Below are 25,499 nucleotides of genomic sequence, written 5' to 3'. Positions count from 1 at the left end.
TCAGGGCCTCGGGCTAGTCTTTACTGAAAGAGCGAGGGGGAAGGAGAGAGAGAGGGGCACACGCAAAAAACACACTCAGACTGAAACAGCAAGCAACAGTGTTAACACAATCACACAAACACACAACCTCAGACAAATGTAGATGAGGTGCCAACAAAGAAAGGAGGGAAAAGGGGATGGCGGTGTGTTTACAATGAGAACACACGCAGGCGTCCAACAGTATTCAGCGGTAATTTACAGAGGTGCCATTAGGTTTCAGAATGCTGCTCCGCTATTCTGTTGTTAATTTACAGAGACGTCATTAAAACAGACAGGAGAACATAAAGTATCTCCGCATCGATTTGGACATCCCGGCCCGCGAACACTCGCTCTGTTACATCACGCGTGCAAATCAGAAGGGAAAGGCATACGTGGGGTTACGCGAACGCGACGGAAACCATGTGTTGAGCGTGCGTCTGAAACAGCCCCCTCCCTTTCATCTCCCTCAAGTGGGCAGGTTGGAGTGGATCTGTTGTAGCTCAGATTAATGGAGTGAGTCAGTATTAGCTCAGAGTAAACACTGAAGCAGACACTGACATACACACCACATGTCACACTTCGTCCTGTGGAAAGCACTGTCGATCAACGCCAGGGAGTCGAAGGATGGAGGAGTACAGTGGCCCTGACACAGAGACGCTCAACAATTACCTGAAATTAATAATAAACTAAGGAGAAGAGAAAACACAATTTCCAAAATGTAGTAATCTGCAAAAGTATATATATATTTTTTACTTTGTCCCCCAAAGTTCAATGAATCATATGTCTGAATAAGACTTGAGACTACGGCTGAAGTCTGATAGATGAAACATCTAGTAAGTCTGGAAAATGGTGAAACTAAACCATTTTTGGTTTAATATCACTAATACTCAGGCTTCAATACTATCTGGCCAACAAATATATCACTTAAATATAACCTGTCTCACAAGAAAAATTATTTAGATCAGAGAATATTAGGGCTATGTGTTATTGGAAAATCTTGCTATGTGAGAATATTTGTAAATATTGCAATGACTACTTTAATCTTTCTCACGGATCCTAAACTGTCCTTTAGCATTCGTCTTCAGTGGGACCAAATATGAAAATGTTAAAGAGGTATAAATATTTGTTCCAGGCACTGTGTGCTTGTTGCAAGTACTACCAGGAGCTATAAATTTTTGTTGAATTTAATTGTGGTTAAAGTGGTCTGAGGTCTGTCTGGCCTTTATTCGTCTGCCTTTGCATCTTGGAAACAATCTCAACAACACAGTCTGATTAGATTCAGTTGAACAAACAACAGAACAGACAGAGTCCAACCGTCAAACTGGATTCCTGTCTGCAAAAGCCTTAGCTGGTTGATTTTAAAGATGAAGTGAAAAAAACAGCCAATTTCTCTTTTCAAAAATGTCAAACATTATTTTGCTTTAGCTGTTATAAAATAGCCATACAAACAGATAAATAAATTGGTTTCTAGTATGATTTTTGGTTTAGATTTAGTGAAAATCTTTAAAAATTATGTTCAAAAAATTTGAATCTATGCTACAAAAGGAGAAAAAGAATAAAAGAAAGGCTAAATGATTTGTTTGGTTTGAATTTAAAAAAAAAACTCAGAACAACTTTGTGATGCCAAGAAATCAGAGATTAGCAACAACTTCAGCTGTTTTCAGATCATGTCCTTCCTGTTCTGCCTCTTCTTTACTTCCTGTTGTCTTTCTCTCCTGCTTTATAGTTTCTTTGTCTCTTTGGTCACTCTAATCTAATGGCTGATTGTGTTCTGTTTCATGACTGATCGTTTCTGCTCAGCCACTTATTTCATGACGTTCCCTCTGACTCTGCTATCTGCTTTTCTCAATCAGCTGCTCTCACTCTGGTTGATTAGTCTCCACCTGTGTAATGTTTCACTGATCACCTCTCCTCAGTAAAGATCCCTCTTTGGGTGAGTCTGTCTCTGCTGGTTCTTGTTTTTGATTTGGATTTAACGTGCTCTTTATTATTTTTTCATGTGTTAGATTTTGGTTCCTTGTCTCTGATTTTTGGACTCTGGTTTCAGTTTTTATTTTAGACCCAAGTTTCAAATCACCACCTTAATATTTCTGCTTATTTTAAATGTACACAGTTCTTTAAATGTTCTGTGAGAAAATATATTTTCCTATTTATCCATAACAATTGGAAATTTCAATATCTAGCAAGTTATTTTTGCAATGTACCGTCTATTAAGAGTTTCCCTCAGATTAATTTCACTTCCTGCTGTGGTGGGGGTGAAATTACCATGATGACCCCGATATTGGCTGGAAAGCGCAATATCTCCCCTTTAAGAAATTTTTACAATAGCGCAAAGTGTGGTGGAATTACAGTACATCAATTTTGGCTGGGTTGTCACAGATGTGTTCAGTCTGGAGGGTTAAACTTCTTGATTTTTGCGTCCTATGTGCCTCTTATTGACCAACATTTTGGTCCTACAGAACTTAAATAATGTTCTTGTACTGTACAACAGCTATCTTTCACATTTTGCAGTTAAAACCTACACAAGAGGTAATCTAACTTTACATATTTTGCTTTTCAATGTGCATTTCTGCCCTCCAGATATTTACTCACATACAGGCAACTTTTGTCTCTGCTGTAGTGTAATTTTGTATTCAGAATAACCTTTTTGTCGGTCACAAGAATTCCTTTTGAGTCTAACAGTTGTAAATATTTAATTACCCCTTATCCGACTGTTAACAATAGTTGCCACCTTAAATGTTTTGCCACTCAGCTAAGCATGAAGGAGGTGGATGCTGCAGAAAAGTGCCCTGACTGAATAACCTAAAACTTCTGTCATTAGAAATTAAAATCTAGGACTAACGTATCCAAAATACCAAAACATTTTACTATTTTCAATATTCTTTGGTATATGTGATGTTGTTACTAAAGGAAAAAGACAAGGTTAATATATGTGCTTTTTCAAATTAAGTCAGAAGAAGCCAATGTAGAAATCTATGTGAAAGAAAACTGTACCGACAACGACCTGCGCAAAAAAGAGTGCGACTTTCAGCAGATAACAGGAAGGCTGAACAGAATAAAACTCTAATTGAAGAATAGATCTAATGACCTTGCAGTTATAAACTATAAGAGGCGAAGATGAAATAAGGGAGAAGGGAAAAAAATGTGAATCTAAGAAATGCATCTGAAAATATACGTGAATAGTGTTCAAAAGAAGTAAGATCTGAACAATCAAGGCTAGAGGAGGAGCAGGAATAAGCAGAAATTTAAAGATGATTGGCGTTAGACCTTGAAAGCTACTGCTCTTATGAATAAGGCAATCTGTGGGGAGGCGGGGAGAAATGGAAAAGCTGATCGGATCTCTACTGCTCCGAGGGACCAGCTGCAACTGTACCTCCCCTCAAACAATCAAACACACATCACACGGGTTTTCCTGTACGCTGGTGCACATATGGTGTGCGTGTGCGTCATTTACGGCTTTGTCTCATTTCATGGGTCTCCTCCTCAATGTTTCGCAGAGTAATTTGGTTTCTCCATAGCAACCCTGTGTTACAGGGGGCTCCAGCAAAAAAAAAAAAAAAAATACAAGAGTGTTCATGTGTCTTTCAGAGAAAGAGAGATGGTGAAGGAGGAGAAGAGAAAGAAAGAGTGATTGAGTGAACAGTACATTATCATGGACAGCTGTACTGAATCAAAATGGCGGATGGAGGCTGGGAGCACATCAGGGGAGCCTTCATTATACAGCACCTGATAGAGGGAGCAGGGTGGAAAAAAGCAGGGGAGAGAAAAGAGAGAAATGCACAGGGGGGATTTGAAAGGAGAAATGGGGAATTGAGGCACTCATTGAGATGGGAGAAATGGAGGGATAGCAAGACGGCTCGAGGTATGGGAGTGGCAGATCGAGGGGCTGGGCCGGCCGGCCGGAGAGAATGAAACAGAGAAAAATGCTGGTGTATCTAAATCCTGGTGTTGCAAGCCTCAATCATGGCAGCCCTGTCATTCTGGAGATAGCACACTGCAATTCCCCTGCACCTCGTTTTTAGCCCACCATGCAGTTCTGCTATCAGCTCCACTCAGACACTGCACACACACACACACACACACACACACACACACACACACACACACACACACACACACACACACACACACACACACACACACACACACACACACACACACACACACACATATTTATATTGCAAACACCCTGCATGAAGGCATTCCTTTTTAATAACCGACAGGTGGATTAACTAAAAACTCATATGCAGTGTATAGATGTAGATGTCTAGAGTTGGAAATGTATGTAAATGTATTTCAGTGTATATAACGTTCCGATAGTAGTGCCTTCACATATGAAAATTCAGTCAGTAAAAGGCGAGCTCACTAAACGACTGCTGTTTCCATCTCTGCTCTGTGATATACCACGTCTGGCTTAGAAACCGATTGGGTTATCACATCACAGCCAGGGGAGCAATACTGTAGAGGAGGATATTACTGTCAGGACGCAGTGACAGATCGGCTGTCTCAAATACGGGATCTCTTTTTCTCCTTTTTTTGTTGTTAAAATAAAGACGTTAGTTTGAGAAGCCACACAGGTTGCAGAAAGTAAGATGAGGGATAACAAATCCGTGTAAAAGAATTGATATGATTAGAAATAATAGAAATCATTTTTACCTTGACCAGATTTTCTGTTCTCTAAGTGCATCAAAACTATTTGAACAGCGAGAACATTTTAGGTTAAAGAAAAACTCTGATACAGGACAGAGTATCAGAGTTTTGATTTGTCAATTGGATTCATTTTTTAATTTCTTCAATTTCTGTTGGATTCAAAAGTACATTTGTCTATTTTATGCAAAACAGTCTCTGGGAAAAAGAAATGGAAATCGATCCAAATAATCTGGAACAGTATTTCAAATTTGTATACTGGTAAGTCTTCTGGATTTAAGATATTTATTAACCTTTAATGATCTTTTTTCCAGTTTTAATAGATTCTTTTTAGCTTTACTTATATTTTACTTTACTCTTGTTATTTTACACCATAGATTGTGTGATTTTAGTTTTTGTCTTTTTAGAATGAGATAATCACAGTCCTCCAAACTCCAATATGCTGCCATTTTAAACCAATTAATTTATTAAAAGCAGAAAGCAGAAATAAGGAAGCCAATTGGGAATAGAGAGAAAACATCAGGCAGACCAATTTTTTTCTGCCTGACCAGCCTTTACCAATGAATGACTGGTTTCGAAATCAAAAGTATCGCCGTTTCCAGTCAGCAAATACATCAACACAGCAAGGAAGTGCTGACTATGCAACTCTTCAGTGTGAAAGTTTTTACTGAGTGAAAATTACTTAAAGCATAAATGTTAGTCCTTCATTTTTTGTTGGATTCAAAACTGCTAACTCTATCAGCATATTTCTAATGGTAAGTATCAATTATATTACAATATTCAGTCCATACAGCTCAGTTTTTATGTCGGAGCTATTTGTGGACTTTTCTGAGCAAACTAAATATGAATCATTTGTAGAAAAGCCACTGAGAGTATGTCTAAAATATTCAAAAGAAAATGCAGATTGGGAAGCTAAAATACTGATGGTACTTGACTCTCTATGCCAAGAGCAGAGATGAGAAAGACAGTAGACATTAGTTTCTGTGGTAAGGTGGTTTCTAATGTGCTCATTAATGCACAGGAAGGTATATTTGGTGTTTGAACGATTAAAACAGATTATAAGTGTTTGTAGAAGGGCTGTCAAGTATTCTTGGGCAGCTGAGGTCGTCAACTCTGTGTCAACCAATAAAAGCAAATAGGTGAAACTCAGGGAAAAAAAGCTACGCAATATAAGAAAAACGTGTTTCATAGTTCAATTGATCCCAGATGCAATAAACAAATCTTTTCTCTATCCTTTCTTTCCCACATCAAATCTCTTGATCATCAAGGGTTCATTTAATCGGTCAACAATATTACTGGTTTGCAGAGCGTGAATACGTGGCATTAATAATGAACTGCCAGGTGTTGCACTGTGCTCATTTCTATACTTTATGCTGCACTGTTTTAAATACATTAAACTAACAATGATGACAACAAAAACCTTTTGCATAACAGGAGATTTACATGTTCTAAATGCGTTTTCATCACATTTAAGAGTCCTTGAAATACCTCTGATTTTCGTTTAGGAAATTTTAGGTGAATTGATGAGAAAAGCGCCTCCTGCCACTGTGCTAAATCTTTTCTTTTTGTGTGTCTTTTGCCCATATCTCTCCTTCCCTTCTGCCTCCATCTGCAGAGTTTGGATTTGGCCTTCTCTCTGGTACCCAGGGAAACCGGTTTGTTTCCATGACAATGTCTTCAGGCGGAACAGCGTATTTGTCTTAAGCTGGATAAGATCAGAGTCAGTTTCATTCCTTTTTAGACAAACGCACACAGCAATAAGCGCAGCGGTATCATGTCGCAAACGCACAGCCAGGATCACAGAGGGATGGCAAAGCATGCACAATGTGAAAAATTTACATTAGCGGAGGTCGTTTGTATAGCAACAAGGACAAATCCATGGAGATATACACATAAGGAAAAAATACTGAAACTCTTTTTCAAGTGCTTGTTAACAAATAATGAGGGCATAAGGAAATATTTTCATAAAGGTAATGTAATAGGACCATAATGAGTATTGTGGCTATTTCAATTATCTAAATGCCAAACAAGCACTCTAAATCACCGTGTGTATGTTCTTGTTTTGGCAAGTGGCAAAGAAATGAACACAAAATGCCAGATGGGGTACTGGAGTGAATCGCCAATTGGGCCGCTACTTCCAGCACCCGCCCAGAAATGATGGAAATTGCTGGAGCAGGTAAGAGACAATTGGAGCACCCACTAGACTTCCTATTTCATTCCAAAAGGACAAGTGTGTGCGTGTGTGTGCCAGTGCTGTTTGAGGAATCTGCATCGCTGATGAAAGCCATCCGGGTTGATTCTGAGACTGTCGTGTTGTTGAGCCCAAGGAGAGATGCAGCTCTCCTGCTGAGAAACGCCGCAGTCTTATCTCCCTCCCTGTCTCCATGTACATCGCCGACCTTCTCTTTCCACCTCTCTTCTCCCGCTTTCCGAAACCGTTCGTATCTTTCCTCACCATCACTTTTCCACACTCCTCATGCCCTATCCTCCTTGCACACTCCCTCCCAGTCTCCGCTCTATCTTTCCCCCCTCCTCCATCCTCTGAAAAACTGTGGTGTCTGTTTGATGTCTTATATTTTTAGACGATTACAAAAACCGTCGGTTTTGTCTGTTCCTTATTAGTAGCAATAAACGCTAAAGGTGTTAATATGTACGCGTCCTAACAGGATGATAATTGCATACAATTACCGGGAAAAAACTCTACATTTATCAGTGGGATTACACATCTCTCCTGTTGAAACTAGTAGCTGTGTATTTCCTTGATAAAGTGGGAGCAGAACTCTGTATGTGGCGCTATGACTTTCATTACAAGAGTTGCATGGGTGTTAAGCAATAATGAGCGTTCTACTGTAATGTGTGTTAGCAAAATTGAGAGGAGGCAGAATTAGTCCCATTAGACAAGAAGGAAAATCCAGGAAAATTGCGCATCTCGCAGTAAAAAAACCCAACAACTTTGCACCAATTGCTTCTCGAGTGTTGACGGCCGGAGGGGACAGTTTTTTTCACAGCTCAAGATGTGGCCATCAAAATCCAAATTCACGCCAGTCAGTGAGGCAGGAAGCCAATCAACAGACACTTGCCTCTCAACACCAAGCGTCTCTCTCTTTCTCCGTCTTGTGTTGGACACTGCTCATTTGCTCATCTTGTGAGATTACGCAACCATTACCGACTAATTTGTCGAGTAAGGATCCTTCATTGACAATTATGCAGTCTATTCTGCTGATTAAGAAGTTTTGTGAATATAATTTTTTTTTCTGATAATTATGTTTCTGGTAACATGCGACATGTTATATGTTTCAGCAAGAAAAAATGGGGGGAAATATTTTATAGGTTCTCAAAAATAATTGACTGCAAACTGACAGAGAGATTGATAAATTGAAAGATCTTGGACCATTCTAAATTTTGTCAAGCACAAACTTCATTGTATTCTAGGAAAATTTTATTTTTGCATCTACACAAACAGGTCTGGCTATTAGGGCATTGAGAGAAGCAGCCAATCAGTCTGTTGTAACTGGAGGAGCTAAAGAGACCAACAAATATGTATCTTTTTTTAAAACATCTCAAAGAATTTGCTTGTTTCCCTTTATGCAGAACAGAGAATCAGAAAATGAACACACCAAGTCCACTTCTAAACACCATCCCCATGTTAAAACAAAGTGGTGACATCATTATGCTGTGGGAATGGATGCCTTCATGAGAAGCAGGAAAAAGTAATAGTTTTTCTTTTGGAAGCAGCAAAAGACAATTCTAAACTTAAAAATCACAAAATATCACTATTCAATATTTAGAAAGCTAATAGAGACATCTCCCAAGGACTTGGAGACATCACTGCAGTGAAAGGCCATTTAACTGCATTTGCTGCATCGGGGAAGGATAATACAAATGCATACCACACTTCTAAGATTTTTATTTACATATTTACATATGTAAATATGTAAATTTAAATATTTACATATGTAATATTTACATATGTAAATGTGTAAATTAGGTTAACAAAATTGTAACCTAATTTTGTTAGGTTACAACCTAACAAAATTCAAAAAGGTTCAATAATAATAATAATAACAATATAAACCATTCAATTGGTGTCAATCTAGATTCATCTGAACTGCATCCCACTTCAGTCCAATCACATGATATGTACTTTCAACCTGACTTAGTACCATCAAGATTCGAATTAAAAACAAAAAATGAAGAAACAATAATACAGTAAATCTTCACATAATCTCATAGTTTCTCATTGTTGTATTATGACTCCAGTTAAGTTTCATTTGCAGTCACAAACGTAAAATCATTAAAGGTGGATCATTCAATCTGTCTGATCTTTTCCTATTCAGTAAATGCATCAAACTGAAGAACTTACAACATTTCCAGTTTACAACAGCCTGTTTTTTGATGCACTTTTTCCATTCAAAGCTTATGAATGAGTGCTTTGATGTGTAAATGGGAATAATTGTGTCCTTATTACCTTTTCTGCTAGATTCAAAAGTACTACATCAATAAAACTCTGAGCCCTTTTTTTTTAGCAATAGTCTTTGGTTTAAACAAGACATGGCAGTTTGGACCTTAAAGAGAACAGAAATTGGTTTCCACCAGGGAAAGCATCTCTGAATATAAATTTTTGCAATACTGCATCTGCAATAGACTGCTTGGATGCAATATTTAGTAGATTGTCATTTTTAAAGCTCTGTTTGGAAGAAACATATTTAGCCAATGAAATGGACTCTCGATGCCCTTGATGTCCACATTTGATGCAAATTACAGAGTTCGAAATGCTAAATCTGGAGAAAAGTGACAGGAGCACGGAAATGATAAAGAACCCAGCCAGCACGCATGAGTGGGCCCCACTTGTGTTTGATGTGGGCTACATGGGTAATGAGTGGGCATGGGTTTTATCTGGGCGAACTGCATGGGACACATATGGTTAACCTAAAATGAGACCCATATGGGCTGGCCCATATGGGCTAAATGCATGGGCCCTATTCAGCAACTAGGTGGGCTATCTGGGAATGGGATAGTACTGGGCAACACTATATGGGGCCCATGTGGTTTCAGTATCATGGGCCCAACATGGGAAGCCCATGTGGGCTGACCACATTGAACCCACATGACATCAGCATGGGCTGACCATATATGGGTTAGACCTGGGTGTGGATATGTGGGCCCCAGTCCTTTTTTAAGTGGGCTATCTGGGAATGGGATAGTACTGGGCAACAGTATATGGGGCCCATGTGGTTTCAGTATCATGGGCCCAACATGGGAAGCCCATGTGGGCTGACCACATTGAACCCACATGACATCAGCATGGGCTGACCATATATGGGTTAGACCTGGGTGTGGATATGTAGGCCCCAGTCCTTTTTTAAGTGGGCTATCTGGGAATGGGATAGTACTGGGCAACAGTATGTGGGGCCCATGTGGTTCTAGTATCATGGGCCCAACATGGGAAGCCCATGTGGGCTGACCACATTGAACCCACATGACATCAGCATGGGCTGACCATATATGGGTTAGACCTGGGTGTGGATATGTGGGCCCCAGTCCTTTTTTAAGTGGGCTATCTGGGAATGGGATAGTACTGGGCAACAGTATGTGGGGCCCATGTGGTTCTAGTATCATGGGCCCAACATGGGAAGCCCATGTGGGCTGACCACATTGAACCCACATGACATCAGCATGGGCTGACCATATATGGGTTAGACCTGGGTGTGGATATGTGGGCCCCAGTCCTTTTTTAAGTGGGCTATCTGGGAATGGGATAGTACTGGGCAACAGTATGTGGGGCCCATGTGGTTCTAGTATCATGGGCCCAACATGGGAAGCCCATGTGGGCTGACCACATTGAACCCACATGACATCAGCATGGGCTGACCATATATGGGTTAGACCTGGGTGTGGATATGTGGGCCCCAGTCCTTTTTTAAGTGGGCTATCTGGGAATGGGATAGTACTGGGCAACAGTATGTGGGGCCCATGTGGTTCTAGTATCATGGGCCCAACATGGGAAGCCCATGTGGGCTGACCACATTGAACCCACATGACATCAGCATGGGCTGACCATATATGGGTTAGACCTGGGTGTGGATATGTGGGCCCCAGTCCTTTTTTAAGTGGGCTATCTGGGAATGGGATAGTACTGGGCAACAGTATGTGGGGCCCAAGTGGTTCTAGTATCATGGGCCCAACATGGGAAGCCCATGTGGGCTGACCACATTGAACCCACATGACATCAGCATGGGCTGACCATATATGGGTTAGACCTGGGTGTCGATATGTAGGCCCCAGTCCTTTTTAAGTGGGCTATCTGGGAATGGGATAGTACTGGGCAACAGTATATGGGGGCCATGTGGTTTCAGTATCATGGGCCCAACATGGGAAGCCCATGTGGGCAGACCACATTGAACCCACATGACATCAGCATGGGCTGACCATATATGGGTTAGACCTGGGTGTGGATATGTGGGCCCCAGTCCTTTTTTAAGTGGGCTATCTGGGAATGGGATAGTACTGGGCAACAGTATGTGGGGCCCATGTGGTTCTAGTATCATGGGCCCAACATGGGAAGCCCATGTGGGCTGACCACATTGAACCCACATGACATCAACATGGGATGACCATATATGGGTTAGACCTGGGTGTGGATATGTGGGCCCCAGTCCTTTTTTAAGTGGGCTATCTGGGAATGGGATAGTACTGGGCAACAGTATATGGGGCCCATGTGGTTTCAGTATCATGGGCCCAACATGGGAAGCCCATGTGGGCAGACCACATTGAACCCACATGACATCAGCATGGGCTGACCATCTATGGGTTAGACCTAGGTGTGGATATGTAGGCCCCAGTCCTTTTTTAAGTGGGCTAACTGGGAATGGGATAGAACTGGGCAAAACTATGTGGGGCCCATGTGGTTTCAGTATCATGGGCCCAACATGGGGAGACCATGTGGGCTGACCACACTGAACCCACATGACATCAGCATGGGCTGACCATATATGGGTTAGACCTGGGTGTGGATATGTAGGCCCCAGTCCTTTTTTAAGTGGGCTATCTGGGAATGGGATAGTACTGGGCAACAGTATATGGGGCCCATGTGGTTTCAGTATCATGGGCCCAACATGGGAAGCCCATGTGGGCAGACCACATTGAACCCACATGACATCAGCATGCGCTGACCATATATGGGTTAGACCTGGGTGTGGATATGTAGGCCCCAGTCCTTTTTTAAGTGGGCTAACTGGGAATGGGATAGAACTGGGCAAAACTATGTGGGGCCCATGTGGTTTCAGTATCATGGGCCCAACATGGGGAGACCATGTGGGCTGACCACACTGAACCCACATGACATCAGCATGGGCTGACCATATATGGGTTAGACCTGGGTGTGGATATGTAGGCCCCAGTCCTTTTTTAAGTGGGCTATCTGGGAATGGGATAGTACTGGGCAACAGTATGTGGGGCCCATGTGGTTCTAGTATCATGGGCCCAACATGGGAAGCCCATGTGGGCTGACCACATTGAACCCACATGACATCAGCATGGGCTGACCATATATGGGTTAGACCTGGGTGTGGATATGTGGGCCCCAGTCCTTTTTTAAGTGGGCTATCTGGGAATGGGATAGTACTGGGCAACAGTATGTGGGGCCCATGTGGTTCTAGTATCATGGGCCCAACATGGGAAGCCCATGTGGGCTGACCACATTGAACCCACATGACATCAGCATGGGCTGACCATATATGGGTTAGACCTGGGTGTGGATATGTGGGCCCCAGTCCTTTTTTAAGTGGGCTATCTGGGAATGGGATAGTACTGGGCAACAGTATGTGGGGCCCATGTGGTTCTAGTATCATGGGCCCAACATGGGAAGCCCATGTGGGCTGACCACATTGAACCCACATGACATCAGCATGGGCTGACCATATATGGGTTAGACCTGGGTGTGGATATGTGGGCCCCAGTCCTTTTTTAAGTGGGCTATCTGGGAATGGGATAGTACTGGGCAACAGTATGTGGGGCCCATGTGGTTCTAGTATCATGGGCCCAACATGGGAAGCCCATGTGGGCTGACCACATTGAACCCACATGACATCAGCATGGGCTGACCATATATGGGTTAGACCTGGGTGTGGATATGTGGGCCCCAGTCCTTTTTTAAGTGGGCTATCTGGGAATGGGATAGTACTGGGCAACAGTATGTGGGGCCCAAGTGGTTCTAGTATCATGGGCCCAACATGGGAAGCCCATGTGGGCTGACCACATTGAACCCACATGACATCAGCATGGGCTGACCATATATGGGTTAGACCTGGGTGTCGATATGTAGGCCCCAGTCCTTTTTAAGTGGGCTATCTGGGAATGGGATAGTACTGGGCAACAGTATATGGGGGCCATGTGGTTTCAGTATCATGGGCCCAACATGGGAAGCCCATGTGGGCAGACCACATTGAACCCACATGACATCAGCATGGGCTGACCATATATGGGTTAGACCTGGGTGTGGATATGTGGGCCCCAGTCCTTTTTTAAGTGGGCTATCTGGGAATGGGATAGTACTGGGCAACAGTATGTGGGGCCCATGTGGTTCTAGTATCATGGGCCCAACATGGGAAGCCCATGTGGGCTGACCACATTGAACCCACATGACATCAACATGGGATGACCATATATGGGTTAGACCTGGGTGTGGATATGTGGGCCCCAGTCCTTTTTTAAGTGGGCTATCTGGGAATGGGATAGTACTGGGCAACAGTATATGGGGCCCATGTGGTTTCAGTATCATGGGCCCAACATGGGAAGCCCATGTGGGCAGACCACATTGAACCCACATGACATCAGCATGGGCTGACCATCTATGGGTTAGACCTAGGTGTGGATATGTAGGCCCCAGTCCTTTTTTAAGTGGGCTAACTGGGAATGGGATAGAACTGGGCAAAACTATGTGGGGCCCATGTGGTTTCAGTATCATGGGCCCAACATGGGGAGACCATGTGGGCTGACCACACTGAACCCACATGACATCAGCATGGGCTGACCATATATGGGTTAGACCTGGGTGTGGATATGTAGGCCCCAGTCCTTTTTTAAGTGGGCTATCTGGGAATGGGATAGTACTGGGCAACAGTATATGGGGCCCATGTGGTTTCAGTATCATGGGCCCAACATGGGAAGCCCATGTGGGCAGACCACATTGAACCCACATGACATCAGCATGCGCTGACCATATATGGGTTAGACCTGGGTGTGGATATGTAGGCCCCAGTCCTTTTTTAAGTGGGCTAACTGGGAATGGGATAGAACTGGGCAAAACTATGTGGGGCCCATGTGGTTTCAGTATCATGGGCCCAACATGGGGAGACCATGTGGGCTGACCACACTGAACCCACATGACATCAGCATGGGCTGACCATATATGGGTTAGACCTGGGTGTGGATATGTAGGCCCCAGTCCTTTTTAAGTGGGCTATCTGGGAATGGGATAGTACTGGGCAACAGTATATGGGGGCCATGTGGTTTCAGTATCATGGGCCCAACATGGGAAGCCCATGTGGGCAGACCACATTGAACCCACATGACATCAGCATGCGCTGACCATATATGGGTTAGACCTGGGTGTGGATATGTGGGCCCCAGTCCTTTTTTAAGTGGGCTATCTGGGAATGGGATAGTACTGGGCAACAGTATATGGGGCCCATGTGGTTTCAGTATCATGGGCCCAACATGGGAAGCCCATGTGGGCAGACCACATTGAACCCACATGACATCAGCATGGGCTGACCATATATGGGTTAGACCTGGGTGTGGATATGTGGGCCCCAGTCCTTTTTTAAGTGGGCTATCTGGGAATGGGATAGTACTGGGCAACAGTATATGGGGCCCATGTGGTTTCAGTACCATGGGCCCAACATGGGAAGCCCATGTGGGCAGACCACATTGAACCCACATGACATCAGCATGGGCTGACCATATATGGGTTAGACCTGGGTGTCGATATGTAGGCCCCAGTCCTTTTTAAGTGGGCTATCTGGGAATGGGATAGTACTGGGCAACAGTATATGGGGGCCATGTGGTTTCAGTATCATGGGCCCAACATGGGGAGACCATGTGGGCTGACCACACTGAACCCACATGACATCAGCATGGGCTGACCATATATGGGTTAGACCTGGGTGTGGATATGTAGGCCCCAGTCCTTTTTTAAGTGGGCTATCTGGGAATGGGATAGTACTGGGCAACAGTATATGGGGCCCATGTGGTTTCAGTATCATGGGCCCAACATGGGAAGCCCATGTGGGCAGACCACATTGAACCCACATGACATCAGCATGCGCTGACCATATATGGGTTAGACCTGGGTGTGGATATGTGGGCCCCAGTCCTTTTTTAAGTGGGCTATCTGGGAATGGGATAGTACTGGGCAACAGTATATGGGGCCCATGTGGTTTCAGTATCATGGGCCCAACATGGGAAGCCCATGTGGGCAGACCACATTGAACCCACATGACATCAGCATGGGCTGACCATATATGGGTTAGACCTGGGTGTGGATATGTAGGCCCCAGTCCTTTTTTAAGTGGGCTATCTGGGAATGGGATAGTACTGGGCAACAGTATATGGGGCCCATGTGGTTTCAGTATCATGGGCCCAACATGGGAAGCCCATGTGGGCAGACCACATTGAACCCACATGACATCAGCATGCGCTGACCATATATGGGTTAGACCTGGGTGTGGATATGTAGGCCCCAGTCCTTTTTTAAGTGGGCTAACTGGGAATGGGATAGAACTGGGCAAAACTATGTGGGGCCCATGTGGTTTCAGTATCATGGGCCCAACATGGGGAGACCATGTGGGCAGACCACACTGAACCCACATGACATCAGCATGGGCTCATGTCATGGGCCCAACATGGGGAGACCATGTGGGCTGACCACACTGAACCCACTGTGGGTTCAGTGTGGTCAGTACATATCCACGCCCAGGTTGGACCTGGGTGTGGATATGTAGACCCCAGTCCTTTTTTAAGTGGGCTAAATGAGACAAAATTGTAGAACAATGTACAGGGGTTGGACAATGAAACTGAAACACCTCTCATTTTAGTGTGGGAGGTTTCATGCCTGAATTGGACTAGCCTGGTGGCCAATCTTCATGAATTGCACATTGCAACAGTAAGAGCAGAGTGTGAAGGTCCAATTAGCAGGGTAAGAGCACAGTTTTGCTCAAAATATTGCAATGCACATAACATTATTTGGGACATACTGGAGTTCAAAAGAGGGCAAATTGTTCACCAAGACAGCAAGTCTTTGTGATTATCAAGAGCCACAGTATCCAGGGTAATGTCAGCATACCACCAAGAATGACGAACCACATCTAACAGGATTAACTGTGGATGCAAGATGAAGCTGTCTTAAAGAGATGTTTGGGTGCTAACCTGGATTGTATCCCAAAAACATAAAACCACGGTGCCCAAATCACGGTAGAATTAAATGTGCACCTCAACTCTCCTGTTTCCACCAAAACTGTCCGTCGGGAGCTCCACATGGTCAATATACACAGCCGGGCTGCTATAGCCAAACTTTTGGTCACTCGTATCAATGCCAAACGTCGGTTTCAATGGTGCAAGGAGCGAAAATCTTGTGCTGTGGACAATGTGAAACATGTATTGTTCTCTGATGAGTCTACCTTTACTGTTTTCCCCACATCCGGGAGAGTTACGGTGTGGAGAAGCCCAAAGATGCATTCCAGCCAGAGTGTTGTATGCCAGAGTGAAGCATGGGGTGGATCATTGATGGTGTGGGCTGCCATATCATGGCATTCCCTTGGCCCCATACTTGTCCAAGACGAATTGATGCTGTATTGGCCTCAAAAGGAGGCCCTACACCACGCTAATAAGTTATTGTGGTCTAAAACCAGGTGTTTCAGTTTCATTGTCCAACCCCTGTAGTTAACCTGTCACTTTCAAAATTTTGACTGTATGTCAAAGCAAGCTGCAAGAGCAAGATTCTCAAAACTTGGAAAGAATTACCCGAGATGTCAGCTTTATAGTCTTTGCCAAGGCAATTGTTACTCAGCTGGCCTCTAATGGAGTTGATGTAAGGTAAATTGTAGAATTTAATTTTTTCCTTGTAGGAAACCTCGACGATAGTAAAGGTTGGTGACCTTGACCATTGTCGAGGTCTCCAGGACGAAGGTGACCTCGTCTTGGAGATCACCCAAGGATATATTTTGCTGATAGAACAGAACATCCATGTCTTCCTAATGTTTGAACCTAAAACATGTTCACTGTGTGATATCTATGCCTGGCTCATTTACAAACAATAGGCTTCCAGAGGACCAGGATATTAAAACATTAAAAATAATTCTACAATGCTTTATTTTTTTAAACCAGTTCAGTATTGCTCTAGCCACACTTTGAACCCTTAACATTTTTTCATGTTATTATTTTATGCTAGAACAGTCCAGTCCAGTCTCCAAGCCAGTACGCATGAGTGGGCCCCCTTGGGTTTGTAGTAGGCCATATGGGTAATGAGTGGTCATGGGTTTTATCTGGGCAAACCTCATGGGATACATATGGTTAACTAAAATGGGACCCCTATGGGCTGGCCCATTTGGGCTAAATGTATGGGCCCTATTCAGCAACAATGTGGGCTAACTGGAAATGGGACAGAAATGGGCAACACTATTTGGGGCCCATGTGGTTTCAGTATCATGGGCCCCACATGAGAAGCCCAATGTGGGCTGTCCACATTAAACTAACATGACATGAGCATGGGCTAACCATACATGGGTTGGACCTGGGCAGGAAAATGTAGCCCCTAGTACTTTTTTTCATGGTCTAAATGGGACAAAATTGTAGAACATTTTAATCGACAATGTGGTTACCCTGTCACTTTCAAACTTTTCACTGTATGTCAAAGCAAAAGCCAGTTCAGTATTGCTCTTGCTACACTTTGAACCCCTAACTTTTTTTTCATTTTATTATTGCAGTCTGAATGTCTTAAAACATTTTTTTGAAATAATCTGTTTGAAATATTACGTAAACTCATATTCTGGTGCTTACTCAAAATTAAGCACAGAGTGGTCATGGTTGAGCTTTAGTCCTTGTTTTATTTTTAATAATAATAACTTTTTATTTTATTTTTATTATTATTTTTTATCAATTGGATGTTTAGACATCCATAGAGTTTACTGCAGCCTGTTCGCAGCAAGATTTAAATTTTTATTTGGACAAATAGTTCAGATCAGACCATTGTGAAAAATATCACAAAATGTTTAGAAAATAAACAAAACTCATTAGCAAGTGAGAGACAAGAGTAAAATTTTGAGCATCTGTTTTTTCATATATTTGCAAACATTTTCCAAGTCATCAGTATAAATAAAAATAAAAAATAAAAAAACGTAACATTTCTGTTAATGATTCATTTGGTTCCAATTACCTTTTGTTCATTGTTTGCTCTGAGGCACCGTTGCCAATAAAGGTTGGTGAATTGAAGTACCGGTAGGCACTTTACACATCCACTGAAGAAAATAGTTCCAAAACATATTTGAATAAGGAGGACAACGAAATGTATTTATTTACATTGAGAACTTTTGCTACATCGGTTTTACATTTGTTAAACCGATGTAGCACTCTCAAAAATTAATCTTGTGTTTCTTGGAAAACGTAAAATGACCCGCGGATGGATATGCGGTTTCAAAATCAAGCCTGTTCTCTTCATCAGTCCGTTGGCGCGGAGTCTGCCTGTTGGCTGATCTACGAAAGAATCTGTAAGTACATTTCTTCTGTTTTACCTAGTACCAAATTTTAGGGAGAGATTTTAAATCGCTTGTTAAAAAAATTGTTGCTCGTAACAAATCGGACGACAGTATCCCAAAAGAGACTTAATTGTTATTGTTATTTTTGCTTTTCTTTAGGGTGATACTTTTTCTGATATTGCTAACACACACACAGCTACACACAATAAGCAGATTTAGTGCAGACCGATTTCAAACGCAGCGTTGTGGGCCAAACCATTTTCAAATACCGCCGCCATTCTATTTGTTGAGCTGCCATTGGTTCATTTGAGCGCCAACGAGGCAGAATGAAATCGGTTCACTGAAGAATCTATGTTGCTAGCAGAGGTTGTTACAAAGTGTCTGGACACAATAAAACCATTTGTATGATTTAAAAAGAGTAACTATTGTGCTTTCATTCTATGTACTTGGGCTTTTAATAATCTTTCTCACAGTCACATCAGCATGCATGGGTGGTCTCATGTATGGATTCAGGCTGGTTTGGCTGGGACCCATGCAAGATTATTATTGTCGTTTTTTTCAATAAAACTGCATTGAATCGTTTAGCTTTGGGCTATATAGGTAATGATAAGAGGGCATGGGTTTTATCTGGGCCAACTGCGTGAGGCTCAAAAGGTTAACCGAAATGGGACTCATATTGTTTGGCTCAATTGGGTTAAATGTATGGGCCCAATTCAGCATTAACGTGGGCTAACCGGGCATGGGACAGAAATGGGAACACTATATGGGGCCCATGTGGTTTCAGTATATTGGGCCTAAAAGGTTTTTTGTAAATAGGATGAAGGCTTGTAGTTCATATTTTTAAATTCTTTTTTTAATTGTTGTGTGACACTTTAAAGCGTTTTGTTTGTCATAGTTTATTTCAATCTGCCGCTATTGTGTTGGTCTAGAGTAGTCATCAGTGTCAGGGTTCCTGTGTGTGTATGTGAGTGTCGCATCTTATTTCAGCGAGGAGCCCGTGGAGCTTGGCACAGGTGGAGGCAGCAGAATCTTCAGTCTACGCTAGATTGACTGAAGATTCTACTGGTCTAGATGGTTGCATACACCGGTAGTCACTCTGGCCTCTCCTGTTGTGAACAGTTTTCTGAGAATGTTTCTGTGTCTACTAGAAGTCACCTGGTCTCTGTGTTTGTTCGATCCTAGGGGTTTTGTCGCCTCATTCGAGAACTCACCCAGTGAATACCCGCCTGCTCGCTCCGCCGATTCCACTGCCTCCACTCCACCCTTCGAGCTTCCAGCTCTCTTCCATTCCACCTCGCATTTACCTTCGGAACCGCTGCACACCCTCTCTCAGGAACCTGGCATCTCACACCCACGCCTCGAAAGACCCGCACCGAAGTAAGCCTGTTCCTGTTTCCCCTCCGATCACTCATTCTAAGCCCGTCATAACTAAGTTCTCGTTTCAGGCCAACCTGGTCGAGTGGTCCTCACCCTTCCGCTGATGTCCGGGAAATAGATTTTATTTTTGTCCTGTTGTAAATAAATCACTCACTCATCCCTATCCAACGTGTGGTTACTGCATGTGGGTCCGTAAATTGAAACCCATCATGTCAATCAGTGGCCAAGCCTGAAACAAATATTGAAAGATGAAGAAATTCTTTTTGATATTTTTGCAATATTTAGCTAGCAGTTATGTGAAATGTACTTATATTTAATTGTAGCTCTAATTTTTTTATATGTACAATGTTTTAGGCTTTATTAGTTACATTTATAGTGATTTTCTAAACTTCTCTTAAGAGTAATACTACTGTCTTAGTCCTGTCACGTTAACAAAAATTAGGATAATTGCAAAACTGTTCAGTGTTTTGCAATATAAGGCTTCAGTAGTTAATCTATACAAAGGCTGTTTTGCCTTAATTTTTTTATTTTTTTGAAAAGTCTAAATGTTATATTGCACTAATAAAATATATATTTTTGCAGGCTTCAAGAGGATCAGCGTGTGAAGATCACTTTATAATGATTTGAAAAAGGTAGATTAATGTTAGTGAAATTAAGCACATAAGAGTGATATAATGACAAACTGATGAACAAAAACAAAATGTTGTCCTGTTATTGTCATTGTACTTAAGGTTGCCATGGCTACAGAAATTGGAGGAGCATCCTTAGATGACACAATACAACCAGCTGTGCGATTCCTCATGTCCAATGAACTGGAAGTCCAGTTCAACCTTTTTGGCCAACATTGGAAACAAGCTCTTGGACCTGCGTCTCTTTGATGTTTTGTATGGTAAATATCAGTTTTTATTGTCAGAGTAACTTTTTTTTTTCACTTTTCTTTCTTAAACATATGTTAATTTATTTTGGTTGTTTTATGCTTTTGTTTGTTATTTTTAGTAATGTTTTTAGGTTAAAAATTGAGTCTTCAATTTTTGGTTTTATTTGAACAGTATTCTTTCACTGTTGTTAAGAACTTAAAAATTTGAAGGTAATATTGTTTGCATTTCAACAATATTAAAATAACCACAAAACCACGATAGAACCTAGTAGTTGATTTATATAGATGGATATATTTTAAATTTACAGTAAGATATAGTTTCTGTACATAATAATGATGACTCAAGAGTCCTTTTGATTATGGCATATCTCTGCAAGCATTTTTGCCCCATGAAGGGGGAGATGCAAATCTCATGAATGTTACATTGTGCTAAAATGAAACACTATACAATTTCTACCTTTGCTTGTTATTTCAGGGGACTTAAAAGAAATTATCCATCTACAGAATCACACAAGCATACAGCAAAGACTCTCGAAGTGGTTTACTGGAGCCCGAGTGGAAGTGGAAATAGACTAGAGAGACTGCCAGTTCAAACTCAGGTTGGGGAGGTCTTTCAAGATGGACAGTTTCAGTAAAGTATGAGAGATTTCAAATTTAAGCATGCATATGGCATGTAGGTTATTTTTAAAAATGTTTAACAAAAATGTATTGTGAAAGATCTATATAGGTGTGTATATTCACATTGTGTGTATCAATGTGAATATATGTGTATAAAGTTATATAGATAGTATTTAGATGTATACATTTATAGACCTGTAGGAAAATATGTAGGTGTCTTTATTTGTGTGCATCTATAGATATATATTTATAGATCTGTTTTATAAGTTTGTTATAGTAAACTAGCTTCTGTTATTTTCAAAGATGTCGTGAATAATTGCAGATTTCTTTTTGTGGCACCATTCCCTGAGTATTAATGAAGTTCTAATAATTGCTGTAGTGAGGTAAAAAATAACTCCTGACAATATTTTAAATTACTAAATAAAAGCCTTGAGCAAAATAAATTTTTCATCTCTTTTTTTTTTATTTTTTTATTTGAACACGTTTTAATTTAGACTTTGGATTGTTGATCAAGATTGCATATCTATGAATGTAATTCACATCCAGGTTAGATGGGAATTGTTCCTACAGGATTAAGCATCTGGGTCCCACTGAAAACCCAGTCAGCACCCATTGAAATCAACCTGGGCAAACCCATGTGGGGCCACCATGGAAACCGTGGACAAACCCACTTGGTACCCATATTCTAGCCCAGTTCAGACCCAATTGGGACCCAGGTAAATATTCCTGACAGCACCCTAGTGGGCCACAGATGAGCCTCATGTGAGTTAACCACATGGGCCCCACTGAAAACCCAGTCAGCACCCATAAAAATTTACTTGGGCAAACCCATGTGGGGCCACCATGGAAACCGTGGACAAACCCACTTGGTACCCATATTCTAGCCCAGTTCAGACCCAATTGGGACCCACGTAAATATTCTTGACAGCACCCTAGTGGGCCACAGATGGGCCTCATGTGAGTTAACCACATGGGCCCCACTGAAAACCCAGTCAGCACCCATTGAAATCAACCTGGGCAAACCCCTGTGGGGCCACCATGGAAACCGTGGACAAACCCACTTGGTACCCATATTCTAGCCCAGTTCAGACCCAATTGGGACCCAGGTAAATATTCTTGACAGCACCCTAGTGGGCCACAGATGGGCCTCATGTGAGTTAACCATGTGGGACCCACTGAAAACCCAGTCAGCACCCATTAAAATCTACTTGGGCAAACCCATGTGGGGCCACCATGGAAACCGTGGACAAACCCACTTGGTACCCATATTCTAGCCCAGTTCAGACCCAATTGGGACCCACGTAAATATTCTTGACAGCACCCTAGTGGGCCACAGATGGGCCTCATGTGAGTTAACCATGTGGGACCCACTGAAAACCCAGTCAGCACCCATTAAAATCTACTTGGGCAAACCCATGTGGGGCCACCATGGAAACCGTGGACAAACCCACTTGGTACCCATATTCTAGCCCAGTTCAGACCCAATTGGGACCCAGGTAAATATTCCTGACAGCACCCTAGTGGGCCACAGATGGGCCTCATGTGAGTTAACCACATGGGCCCCACTGAAAACCCAGTTAGCACCCATAAAAATTTACTTGGGCAAACCCATGTGGGGCCACCATGGAAACCGTGGACAAACCCACTTGGTACCCATATTCTAGCCCAGTTCAGACCCAATTGGGACCCACGTAAATATTCTTGACAGCACCCTAGTGGGCCACAGATGGGCCTGTGAGTTAACCATGTGGGACCCACTGAAAACCCAGTTAGCACCCATTAAAATCTACTTGGGCAAACCCATGTGGGGCCACCATGGAAACCGTGGACAAACCCTTTTGGGACCCATATTGCCTGCCCACTTATATCCCATATGGGGCCCACCTAGGTGTGCTGGCTGGGAAGTAAGAAAGTTGTGAGGGAAATTTGGGCCAAATTAAATCAATATTGCCATCGTAAAACTCAATAGTAACATTGCAGCGTCAGGTTTTACTAATATGATGATAAATTTTGTCCCCAAGTTCTATAAAAGAAACAGATTAATTTCATTAAGAGCCAATTCAATTACGGTTCTTTCGTAAACCAACAGACTATAACAGGAGTAAGTCAAAAGTGTGTTCAACTAATTAAAATAAGTCAAACTTGTTTCATACTCAGTGGCTGATTTATTATTAGGACTGTACATGCTGATGAGTAAGAGGTAGGAGACATGCTGTGCGTTGCTGGTACTGACTGGTTCTTCTCTTGGCATCTGCTACCACTCCCAACCCCACATATGGTGAAGTCAGCGTGCAGCTCGTCTGCTGCGGCTATCTGTGCTTTTTCTGTGTTTGTGGGATATTCATATGTCCAGGACAAAGCCATGGGTGGCGGAAAAGACAAAAATAAGAAAAAACAAACTCAAGCAAATAATTCTAAGAGAAATCTAAAGTGTGTGACATTGAACATGTGCCCCATTATGGAGTGGAGTGCATCCCCCATCTGTGCATTTCTGCCACAAAACAATGTGTTAAAAAGAGCCGTTTTGGTTGCCGACGCTTTATGAGTCACAAATCATGACTCACAATCCACCTCCCCAGAACACACACACACACACGCACGCACGCACGCACGCACGCACACACACACACACACACACACAACCCGACACAGCCTCAATCCCTCTCCTGCCTTCATCCACTGACCATGAAGAATATGTGCAGGCAGCCTTACTCATGCATATTTACACCCAGCACACACTAGCTCACACACTCAGCAGGCTCTCTCTAAAGGTTATTGTGTGTGAGTGTTTGTCCGTCCGTTCACGTACTTTTAAAGGTCACCTCAAGAGAGGCTGACCACATGTCTAGGTTGTGCATAGATTCTTGGATTGATATCGAGAACATTTGGACAGGCTGCAAACAAACAGCCATTATTAAGTTGACATTGTGCCTTAAAGCTCGAATTTCGCTGGCCACTTTCTTAGGTACAACTGTTCAAATTTCTGATAGCACATCAGACTGAATTATTACATCAATGCATTTAGGCATTGAGAGGTGATGGAGACAACTTGTTGGAGTTAAAAGCAAGCACCAGAAGGTGATTTTTAATCATTTTAAAAGTTGCATGGTTGTTCCAGGTTTTGCTGGCCAGAAAATTTTTATGTGCAAATCTGATTTGGAAAGAGAAAATATCCAGTAAATTGTTGTTTGTGTAAACAACGTCATGTTTGTGTGTGTGTGTGTGTGTGTGTGTGTGTGTGTGTGTGTGTGTGTGTGTGTGTGTGTGTGTGTGTGTGAATAGAGGACAGTGTGAATGAATTCCACTTTAACTTAAATGAGACCCAGGTTTGTAGGCGGACCAGAGTTCACTTTTCTGGTCAGCATCAGAGTTTTACACATGTACACTTCCTCAAACGAACTTTCTAATGAACTAGATTCCAATTAAAACAGACTAAACGGGCTTCAACGTTGTACATCATCTCCAACCTTGAAGCAGATGACCTCCAGCAGCAGACGACCACATTACATGTCACTGCTGCCAGTTAAAAATAGGAAACTGAGGCTACAATTCACTGTCTCACCTACATTGGGCAACAATATTAATTTTAATTGCAGGGTCCAAAACTGGCATGAACAAAATATCCTGCCTGGTATTAACATTTCAGTGTAATAATAGTGTAATGGTTGGGGAAATATATTCTCAAACTGGACCCCTTGGTACAAACTAAGCGTTTCACCCAGTTTATCTATCTTTTAATTTCTTCTTCCAACTGGATAACTCACTATGTCAAAAAGCGCAAATCAAAGACTGGCATCATGGATGTGCATCAGAAAAATCTTCAACAACTGCAATGGAGTGTATGGACTACACTCTCAGAATAACACCAAGTTGAATGTATGCCAAGAAGCATACATTCAGAACTGGTACTACACTGGTACCGATCTGGTTCTAACAAGTATTGATTTTGTTGATGAACATTGTTTTATCCTAGTTTCGGTAAAGACCAAGGAAATGAAAACTAAAGCTGAAAGACTTATAATACCAATGATATTTTTCTGACTGAATCAAGATTAGACAAATATGGAGGGTATTAAATCTTATGAGATCTTATGAGAGACCTTATGAGTTGCTTGTGTGCAATTTTAGTAAATATCCATTACATAAATATTTAACCTGGATGCACAGAAAATAATTTTCCCCACTAATGAAAAATTCACTCCTTTATTCGT

At 42.2% G+C, this 25,499-nt stretch overlaps 1 protein-coding gene and 1 long non-coding RNA gene across 17 annotated transcripts in view; one reads left to right on the top strand and one right to left on the bottom strand.

The window, feature by feature from the left end:
• Positions 1-25,499, bottom strand: part of nrxn1a (neurexin 1a) — a 95,646-nt gene that overhangs the window by 56,445 nt on the left and 13,702 nt on the right. The gene's annotated exons all lie outside the window — the stretch shown is intronic.
• Positions 20,277-21,402, top strand: LOC129368272 (uncharacterized). The gene is made up of 3 exons (XR_008606832.1): positions 20,277-20,425; positions 20,525-20,682; positions 21,146-21,402. It is a non-coding gene; the product is annotated as an uncharacterized LOC129368272 (long non-coding RNA).

The sequence above is a fragment of the Poeciliopsis prolifica genome, unplaced genomic scaffold, assembly GCF_027474105.1.
Source record: "Poeciliopsis prolifica strain line A6 unplaced genomic scaffold, Auburn_PproV2 SCAFFOLD018, whole genome shotgun sequence".
Taxonomy (NCBI): domain Eukaryota; kingdom Metazoa; phylum Chordata; class Actinopteri; order Cyprinodontiformes; family Poeciliidae; genus Poeciliopsis; species Poeciliopsis prolifica.
This window is presented reverse-complemented; position numbering and strand designations above follow the sequence as displayed.